Source organism: Falco cherrug, chromosome 1 (genome assembly GCF_023634085.1).
Source record: "Falco cherrug isolate bFalChe1 chromosome 1, bFalChe1.pri, whole genome shotgun sequence".
Lineage (NCBI taxonomy): Eukaryota > Metazoa > Chordata > Aves > Falconiformes > Falconidae > Falco > Falco cherrug.
In genome coordinates this window covers 70,085,976-70,096,587 of record NC_073697.1, presented here as the reverse complement: position 1 = coordinate 70,096,587, position 10,612 = coordinate 70,085,976, and positions in this window count along the sequence as shown.

Sequence of the window (10,612 nt, the reverse complement as noted above, 5' to 3'; positions counted from 1 at the left end):
TCCCCAGCGTGGCTCCCCGGTGCCTGCCGCCGCCCCGCCGCCGTTTATCCTTGCAGGCGGACGAGGTGCTGCGGGTTTCAGGCGTATTTAGGCGAAATGGAGCCAGCTCGACCGTGGATGTTACGCAAGTGGCTCGGCACGGCTGGAAGCGGTTTCCCAACACCCGCCGTTCGTTAGGAGGTTTGTGCCAGAGACCGGGGGGTGCGCGGCACCTGCCCCTGCAGGCCACGGGCACCCCGCACCGGCGCTGCCAAGGCTGACACGCTTCTCTCGTCGAGCTGCTGGCGTGCACATACTGCCTGCAAACACACTGCAGTTCCTTAAGGAATTTCAACAACTGTCACCCACCCACCCACCAAAAAAAACCCACCCAAAAATCCCCAAACAACCAACAACCAAAAACAAACCAAAAAACCCACCCCCAACCAAACCCACCTGCCCTCCCCAGAGTTCTTGCAAGCACACAAAAGGGCCTGGATTCACTGAATAAATAACGCATCGCAAGTTCTTCATCCAGCTCCTCTTGGTACCTCCACCACGAGTGTTGGCACTCACAGAGATGCTGCTGCAGCCTGGTGCAGCCAGTGCAGGCACTAAGCAGTTAAGAAACGGATGTCTCTGCCAGGGAAATAATTTTAGCCATTTGTAAATTACAGAAAAAGAAGGGAAAATTGTACCATTTCACTGGCTTTATATGTAAGTAAATGCTGGCTGTAGTCGCAGACTGAAGTTTTATTTCCTTCTGTTCCAATCTGAATTCAAACTTGGGGTGCTCAACGCTAAGGAATTACCCGCAGGAAAGTGCCGCAGAACTTTTTCCCAGAAGCAGTAAGAAGAGGTGGATTTCAGCAGCAGGATTTGGTGAGGACCAGCAGCCTTGTGGTTAATACTCCAACAAGTGAGACTGATTGGTACAGAAGAGGGACAGTTACGGTCGATCGGGTGGCTGGTGGATCTCCCACAAGTCACACCACTGGCATTTATGTTATGGATTGGTACACTTTATTTGGAACCCGTACAGTTTATCAAACTAATAACCTGCCTCTAACCACATGATATGCATTTTAAAATACCCCCAAACATGTATTTACATAATAAAGCGCAACATTCCGACTAGCTAGCATCATTGCTTATGACAGTTCTGCTGCCTTTTTCAAAGTCTTTTCTGTTTTGATATGAACTTATGGGGAAAAAATACAAATGAGGGGAAACGATGTTTCGGTAATGTCACAAAATGACAAAAAACAAGCGCTTTTCCTGTTGAGGTTCATTCCCTACCACTTTTCTCCCAAATTAGTTGTCAAAAGCCATATGCGATACTCCAAACACTGAGGATGTTTTTCAAACACAGGCTTCTCCTGAACGCCAAACTTCCTTTAATCACAACCCGGGTCTCACTTAAGCAATCCCTTCCGAGTTAATTTATTACTCTTGAAGGAGTTACATTTTTAATAACCTAAAAGAGGAAAAGGGGGAAATTGATAATCTTTTCTCATGCATAAGGAAGATCGTTTCATGTATTTTTTAATTGTCATGTGAATTAAATTGCAGTGCTATATATAACCTTTCTGCTTCAGCCTGGAAAACTTGCATACTTTTCTGGTGTTGGGGTAGAAGCGTGGAATCCAATTCAAATGGGTTTTCCCTGAAACCTTTTGCTCAGTAGAGGGCTTTTTTGCTCTCAGATATTAATCTGTTTTATCCTGCAGTCTGCCCTGAGCCTGGGAGCCAAGGAGGACTGGAAGAGTGGAAAATGTACAGGTGTTTATCAATGAGGTAGCCAACCTTCCAGCTACAACTTTCTCATGGCGAGTCTTAAGAAAGCAATTCCAGATTGTCCTTTTCAGCATAATCCGTGTTTTGATGGGAGGGACGGAAAGTTAAAAAACGCAGGCTCTGGTCCTTGTCCAGAAACCATTCCTATTTCATTTGTAGCAGGAATGCAGGGAAAGCAGCATGTTGCAACACTGTGAACATGGGAGCTGCCCTGCCTTTGTAATATTAAGGTCGTTCTGAAAGAAAGTTGCAAAAAAAAGGAAACAAATTGAAATTCACTTTCTGTTCCTGCTCATTCTGTTACCGGCTCTAGTGTGTATCTGCAAAGTGGCCACTGTAAACCTACCCTGATCCATCAGCATTATAAGCATTGTGCCAGAATTAGAAAAAAGAGGTGAAGCAAGCCCTTGGGGAATGCAGCAGTTCATTACAGACTTCTAGCTGGGTCTTTTTTCCTAGTATTATTACTCTTTCCTTTTGTGTGCTCTTTTCCTAGGGCTCCCGAAGCCCATGGATCTGCTGTCAGGGCTGGACTCTCGCTTGGCTGCTGTGTTTGAGTTCCCTTCCACTGGGGCCAGGAGCTCTAAAATGTCCCTGGCCGCGCGTGCTGGGACTCTGGCTCTCCCCTGGGTACTCCCGGCACATGACCTAAGCAGGCTGCCCTTGGGGCATGGGCCTCTGCTACAGAAGAACTGCAAATGGGGACTGGAAAAACAGCTGCCCCTGCTCCCCTTCTTACTCATTGGGAGATCTCCTGCCTTGCACTGGAAGTGGTTGGTTTTCATTCAGGACCACATTCCTTTACCTGCCCCCAGCTCTATGCCTCACCTCCTGATGAAAATGGAAATGGTGCCTCAGCTGTTTCCCACCCTTGAGGAGAAAGACACTTCTGCCAGTCTTTCTTCTAGCACCAGTCTTGTGGGCACTCCAAACGTACAGTCCTCCACTTCTGAGACAGGAGGTAAATTGAAGAAGAGATGCACAGGTTTTCTCAGCGTTCCCAAACAGATTTCTTTGTTATTCAGTTGGTGCAAGAAACACATGGAAACACACAGAAATGTCTTGTACACCATCCACAACAGCAACAGCACACCTGCACTCTGCTACCTGGAATCCCTCGTAACTCGTAACTTCCGTTGAGATACAAATTATTCTGTGGACTCTCTGGGATCCGGGCTCCAATCTAACCTGAAAGCTGTCTGTTTGCACTGCCATGATACTGAGCGCAGCCCCTCCTGAGCTGCACTTCACCTCTGTGACTTCCAGCAGTGCTAGGCACCCTCCTTCATTCCTCTGTAGATGCCCACCTCTCTGCTGGCCCACAAGTACCATTCCTCCTTCTCATGGCTGAGGCCAGGCACCTCCTGAACACCTCCCTCACGCCTGCCCCTGCTGCTTTCCACACATGCAGCCCACCCCAGCTCCCTGCCTAAGAGGAAGGCCTCACTGCTTGCCAGCTACTGTGGAGTTCTTGTATCACTAAAGGAAAAGACCAGGCATGAGCTAGTTTTTGTGTGCTGCAAGAAAAAACACCTGAGAACTGCTGAAACACATAATCTGCCAGCAAAAATAAGGTTAAAACCCATCCATTAGAATGCCTTGCTTATCATCTGGATTACTGAAAACTGGTCTTACTCCTTTTGTTTGAAAGGAAACGCAGTGATTACCCTCCTATTACAGACACCTACAAATATTTACTAAAATAATGTAGCAGAGCAATTTTTTAAAAAAGTTGTTACAGATTTAATATTTCCGTTAGTCTGAATCTAGTTTGATTCTGCTTCAAGTACAGCTGCTTTCCTGCTGCTTCCTAGGCAGGAGTCCAGGTTGCTGATCTCCAGTTCTGCTGGCCCCCAGAGGGCTCGATCCCTTGCTGTTGCATGTCAGCATCGCAGCACCGTGTTCAATGAGATGCTGCCATCTGAGAAACAGCAGTGCCCAGGAAAAAGAAAACTCACAGTTATCTTCATACGCTTGATGTTGGGATCTTCACAGGACACAGACTGAGAGCTCTGAAACCTGGGTCCAAAGAGCTGGCTACTAAAAATACCTGAGCTTGTTTAGACCACCTCGGTATTTCCAGATGTCTCTCCTCAGTGAATGTTGGCCCACGTGTTGGTGCCACAGTTTCATTTCTTTCTGGTTCCTAAAAACTGCCCTTTATTGGAGGGGGGCTGGAGTGGCTTTTATGCTGCAAATGCTCTATGAATCTAAACGACATGCCAGAAATGTTATGCCAGCCGCTAACAAGGGGGTTTAGAATAAGCACTCCCTGGCCAGTATGCAGCAAGTGTGGGCTTGTTCACCTAATCAGCTTTAGGGCTCCTTGGTGCTAAGGGGGTTGTATTCTGTTTTGTCAAATGGCATCGTACAAATGCTCCTCTGGGGCAGCTACTCAGAAAAAGTATTTGTTCTTTTGGGACTTGCATATCCCTGAGAAAACTGTAAGAAAGGTTTGTATCACTGCTGCTAGTTCAGGATGCCTGACAGTTGGTGGGTTTTTTCTTTCAGGCCCTATTTTCAGATATTTCTTGATTTGTCAGGTTTCACCTCTTTGAACTAGAAGTTCCCAATTTGAGAGGTATGCAGTCTCTAAAACTGTTCAGCTGGTTTCCTGACTTCATTCTCAACAAACACATTTTCTCTGCTAAAATAATAACTATTTAAGAACTACTTTTCGAAGGAGCTCTAATGCCTCTGCACTTGTCCGTAAAAGTTCGAAATTGGTCATTGTGAACGTACCTCATTCAGCCAAATTGCACAAATTTCTGAACTATAAGAAAAAAATCTTAGTTCACACATAAAAGAATTGTTAGAAGTGCAGCAGGGAAAAATTCTCTAAGTGTCTCTTTTTGGGTGATCTTTGAAAAAGATTCCCTCTGTAACCCAGCACTGGAAATGCTAAGTGATCTGACAATAGCAGAAGGTAAGCATCTGCCACAGAGCATTCAAATCTAATGATCTCTTTTATTAAGTTATCAATACAAGGATGATCCCACTTCCAGAGTGTGGAGACAGACTCATTGATGCTTGAGAAGTACACAGGTACCACAGAGAGAAGATGTAGAAATTTTGCAATATGGATGTGTGGAGTTGGGGCAACTTTGTGAAGGAAGAAAAAAGACTGATGCTGAAAGGGGACCACAGATTAAATGAGTAAACAGTCCTGTGGGAAGACTAGCACGCAATCAGGCAATTAAGGGCCTGATCAGGTGTATGTATCAGGGTAGTAAAGTAAAGATTGCATGGATAAACTCAACCCAGGCATCTCCTAGCTTTTGAGCACTTCAGGCTCTGTTGGACTGGAAGAGCATCTGAAACCAAAATACTAAGCAAACTCAACTATTTTAGCATCTCATAAAACAACAAAAGAAAAATTAGTATCTGCTTCAGGTGATTTCTCTAGGAAAGGAATTTGAGTGAGATTTTTCTCTAGAGAAAAGTGTTTTCTCTGTAGCAGTGCCGTTGCATAGCTTTGGTCATCTTCTCATTAAAATAGCCAGGGATTCTGTGATCATCTCAGTTCTCACACTCTGAGGAAAGGCACATGTATATTTTACTATCCAGTTTTGTAATTGCTTTGCTCCCCTCATCTGTCGTCACTGTTAAAGATTCAAGCTTGTCTGGAATAAAGCTTATGTTTTTGAAACACTTGATTTCACACAATACTATTATTTATGGTTAAGGCTTCATTGGGAAGAATGACGATCATGACTCAAAGATGTTCTAGGTGCCAGAAGCACTTGTATCCTTCTACAGGCCATCATTCTGACTTGCAATAAGCACCAGCAGGCAGTGGATGGTCATTTCCCTTACTAGCCCCTGAGGTCATCTTTATCAGCCCTCGGCTTTACTTGTCAGAAGGCATAAAAATGGGACTCCACATGCTGCAAGCATAGGACCGGTGGATGATCCTAGAGAAGTGCTGTTGGTCCTCTACTGGTGTCCCCAGAACTTGATTCTTTCTCCGATTTCAGAGGTATCCACAGATGAAGAGGGGTGGGGAGGCCAACTGGCTGCTTCACACATCAGGTGGTTTAAAAGATGCTACAAGTAGCTGGAAGCTGACAGCACAGTGTCTGTCATCTAGATGACTGCAACTAAGCACCTCCTTTGTAAGGCAGGACATTCAACAGCAGGTATCGCCTCACAGAAAAGGTAACTGCTGAGGTTCAGATAATACCAGTTTCCATCAGTTTACGACTGTCACCCTGGTTCCCTGAATGCTTTTCAATAGTCACCTAACTGACAGCTGTGGCCCCAGACATTCAATAAAGAGGATTTTGGGAAAGGTAGGCCAATGGGTGGTCAGAAGAATACACTACATGCCAAGAACGGCAACAAGATGTGAGCTACTGGACTTGGGAAGGACATAAATGAACATATTGAAAAGCAAACAACAACAAAAAAAAAAAAGCTGTGGAAGAGCAGTGGAAGAAATATGGATAAACTGTATTGTGAGGATTTTACAGGAAAATCAGGGCAGAACAAAACACAGAAGGTGCCACAAGGGACATGAGCAAACTTTCTTGTTTCACCAAGATAGCTATCCTTTCTCACACGTGTACAGTCCCGTACAAATGTGCAGTCACACAAATATTTTAAGCTGCTCTCTCCTGCCAGCAAGAGAGTTGTTATTATGGCAGCCGGTGCTGCGCCGCCTAGATGAGCCCCCAGAGAAAGCCCTCTCACTCACTCACTGGCATGCCAGCCAATTCCCTGCACACCTTACTACGTGCTCTGAATGACAGTTATGTTTCAGTTAGTGCTTCAACCCTTTCTGGGTGTAACTTTAGCCCCCATGAGCAGACGCACACCTGCTTTACACTGCATCTGCAGAACAGAAGAAACAAGGCCCTGGGTACAGAGATCTTGTTAAAACATGCTATAGGCAGACCAGGAGATATTATCAAGCAATTGAACAAGGACCAACACACCTTCAGTCTTGAAATTCTGTCTGTTACCCCTGCTCCACTGGATCTGCTTGATTCCAAGTTGCAAAGCGTCATCCTAAGGAGGATGATAGAAATGCCCATTGTTAATTAATTTATTATTTTATTACTCTTGATACTTAATGGCCCAAGTCATTTTAGCTGACAATTGAGATCAAGTAACAGTGTTCTTTCTTTTATATCTGGACTGTATGCAAGTATATATATATATCTATATATTAAAAAAAAAAAAACGCTATACAAATACTTTAGGGTAGAGATCACTCAGTATGCAGAGTTTTCCTTGACACCTCTCAAGCCCATTTAATATTCAGGTTTGCTGTTAAACAAAGCAATAAACTGACCAAAAAACAATTGCCTTTATAGGTAAAGTGAACATTAAGGCTTTAATTGACAATGCTGTCAAAGTATTTGGAAGAAATTAGATTATCATGCATAGCAAAGAGGGGTTTCTTGAGACTTCTAATGAAAGCTGATATAGCCATTATCTGATTACTGTAACGTACACTAAATCATTAATACAAAAGTCCTCTTTAATGATCTTTGTTTTATGGCCACAGCCATCCTAGGAGGAAAATGGGAGGTGGGAAGGGGAAAGTATTGCTTCTTGCTTTTGTTTAAGCCAGTTCTAATGGGGTTGTGACAGTGAAGAATGCTAATTTGAGACTGTTGTTTACTTCTTGGCCCTGATCCCAAGACATGGGTCAGACTTACGAGAGGTCAGTAGTATTTGATGTCCTGAGGGCAAAATGATGCTATTTGAAATTAATCCACAGGCTTTGCCAGCCTTCTGCAGTGCCAGGTATTTCTGATTGGCGCATGAAGATGGTGTGAAACCACGCTCCCCACTGCAGATGAGCTGAACCAAGCCCAGTTATGAGTATGGAGCTGTGCCCTGGCACCTACATGGCAATGATGATCCTGCTCTTCAGTAGCAGTGAAACATGGAGAAAGTAAAGATGCATAAGGGGTCTGCTAATTATTTCTCAAGTTTGTTTCAGCAAACGACACTCTGTTGTTATTTTGCTGCTGGCTTCTGCTAATAATTTGCTCTCCGTTTTTAAAGAATAGGCCCCAAAAGAAATTTTTTGGCATCTGGCTCAATCAAAATGGAAGAAGTCATAATAAGGAAACTGTCTTTCAGAAAAAGCGAGGACTGTGTTCTCTGAATGTAGATTTTTTTAATGACTTTGGATTTTGCAGATTGTAGTCATTATACAGCTATTTATGAGGAAGTATTATTGTTGTCTTTGTCAACAAAAAAAGCCTTGAGAACACTGTCTGTCACCTAGGATTAGTATTGCCACAAAATAAATGTTCTCTCAATATTTTTGTGGATGTTTTCACAGGATCATTAGAGAACCTGAACCCCACTATTACCGCAAATTAAAAATTATTTAATAGTGCTGCCTGTGAAAGGGTGTTGTTTTTACAGTTGTCAAAGACCTCAGACACCGATCATTTTGTTTAACAATATATTATTTTCTTTTAGTACTTCTAGAGAAATTGCAGGCATTCTTATGATTCTTTAAATGTCTGTGTTACTGTAAAAGCACTAGTATGACTGAATAAATAGTCACCTAAAATGGATACTGATTTTGAATCTTTAAAAGCAAGGTACCAAGAACTCCAATAATATGTTTACCTCAAAAACATGAATGTCTTCCTGTACCATTCAATTCACGCTGCAAATTTTAGAGCCTTGTATCTCTTTGGAGAGAGTTCCTACTGCGTATCATTTAAGTCTCATGTAAACTTGTAGGTTAAATGGTACATTAGTCTTGTTCTGAATCAGAAATTAAATGTATCCTTTGGGAACACTTCTAAATATTTTTACTTTAATGACTGGAGCTTTTTAGCCTTTCTCTTTGTTAGTCAGCCTCAGAATTAGCTTTTTGTTGCTCCCCCCATCATTCCTTCTCCTGTCTGGAGAATCTCAGCTGCTAAAACCCATCACTGCCAAATCTGCTACAGATTGTGGACAAAAGAGAAAGTTCAATGAAACAGGAGCACTCGAGCTTCCTGTTTGTGCCATGCTGTGACTGTAAAACAATGGAGTAGCAGCAGATCTGTGGAGTACGTAAAAGAAATAGGCCTTTAAGGAATATACGTTTTTGCACACTAACAGGGGTACTAAGCTCCCACGTTATCCTATCATATGAAATTCATCACTGTGTATAATTCTGTCTGCATTCCTGTGGCTCACTTCCTACTACAGCCATGATAAATGTTCTTTTATATTTAGGGATTTTAGGGTTACTCATCTTTCATTTTGGTTGTTATCAAATCTGTATTTCAAATATCTGTCTATATCCTGCTCGTTCCAGTGTGATATATGAGTCTACGGATAATGTATGCACCCCATGCTTAAATACACCCATGCTAAGCCTCCAGAACCGAGTTCATTGTTCACTTTGGCTGATATTCTTCCTTGGCCACTGCACCCTACAGCAATCACTTCAGCACCGTCAGTTCACCTGGCCTTCCTCTGTGTTTGTTCCGACTCAACAAACCCATTCACTAACAAAACACTGGAAGTTTCCAAATGATTTGGGTCTCCCAGGGTAGACTTCAAAATAAATACATGCATACATATATGCACATTTACATACAGTAAACATACAGCACAACAGTCGTTTGCTGGTGCAGTGGTCATAGGGGAGACCAATCTTGAGCTGTCAATAACATAATCCACTTTAGAGTACAGATCACAGATATGTCTGAATGGCACCTTAAAGATTCTTACCTATCTCCCTTGGGTCAGATTTATATGTTAAAAGGTAAAGTCAGGTGAGATGAGCCCAAGCCATAGTGCCCAAATGATCCATTCACAACGAGGAGGCCGACGCATCAGATGCTGTAAGACAGAACGTGCAGGGAAATTACAGGTCTCCAAAGCACAATCCAAGACTGATCCAGAGAAGACTCAAAACTCAAACACTGATCAGATTTACAGTAGACAATTTAAGAAGCTATATGATAAGCAAGGGTGGGAAGCAATGAAAAGGGGAAGACTGGAGAAGATATGAGTAATATTAGTACAGTCATATGTTCTCAGCGTATGCACAACAGGGTAGTTGCGAATCAAAGTAGTTGTGGTTATTACTAGGTCTGGTGCATGTGTGATCTCTTTAACTATAAATAAAATCATCTCTCCTCAATTACCAGTCAAGCTAGGTACCTTTGGCAAGGTGTTTTCTTCAAGCATCACAGTAAAAAGAGGATTTTGAAGAAGGATTTAAAAGGCAAGCACAGCTGGGATGGATTAGAGATCCTTATGGAAGAAGAGAAAATTAGTATTGCCATGGGAGGGAAAGGTAGACTAGCAGACATATAAGATCACGCTGCCTGTCACTGTGGAAGAGTCTGCTCCAGTTGTAAGTAAGATCGACCATATTACCTGTCTCCAGGAATCTCTAGTAAGTCAGTCTTTCTTTCTTCCTCCATCAAATGTCTGTTAACATTCCCCTTAAAGTAAATCTTGCCACCAAGATGAATAAATGTGTTAATAGTAATGTATAATTATTGCAATTACTCTAGCCCAGCCTGTACAGCATCTCTTAAGTAAATTTCACAACCCATTCATGTACAGTCACAGCGTGTTCTCCATTGATCCTGACACGTTCCTCACTTAAAACATTTAGGAGGGGAAAAGGGAGCAAAAGAAGGAACAGGTAGAAATGCTCATCTGAGAAAGTAGTCATATCCCAGAACAATAGTCGAGGAACTATTTTCCCTATTTTAACACTTTCCTATGGTTCAATTGAATTTTCAGTTTACTGTTTATTTTCTCTGCAATTTTTTTTTGGCTTTCACAATTCATTAATGTATCATTCAATGAGTCACGAGTTTTCAGGATTACATTTCCAACATTTGTTTCTCTT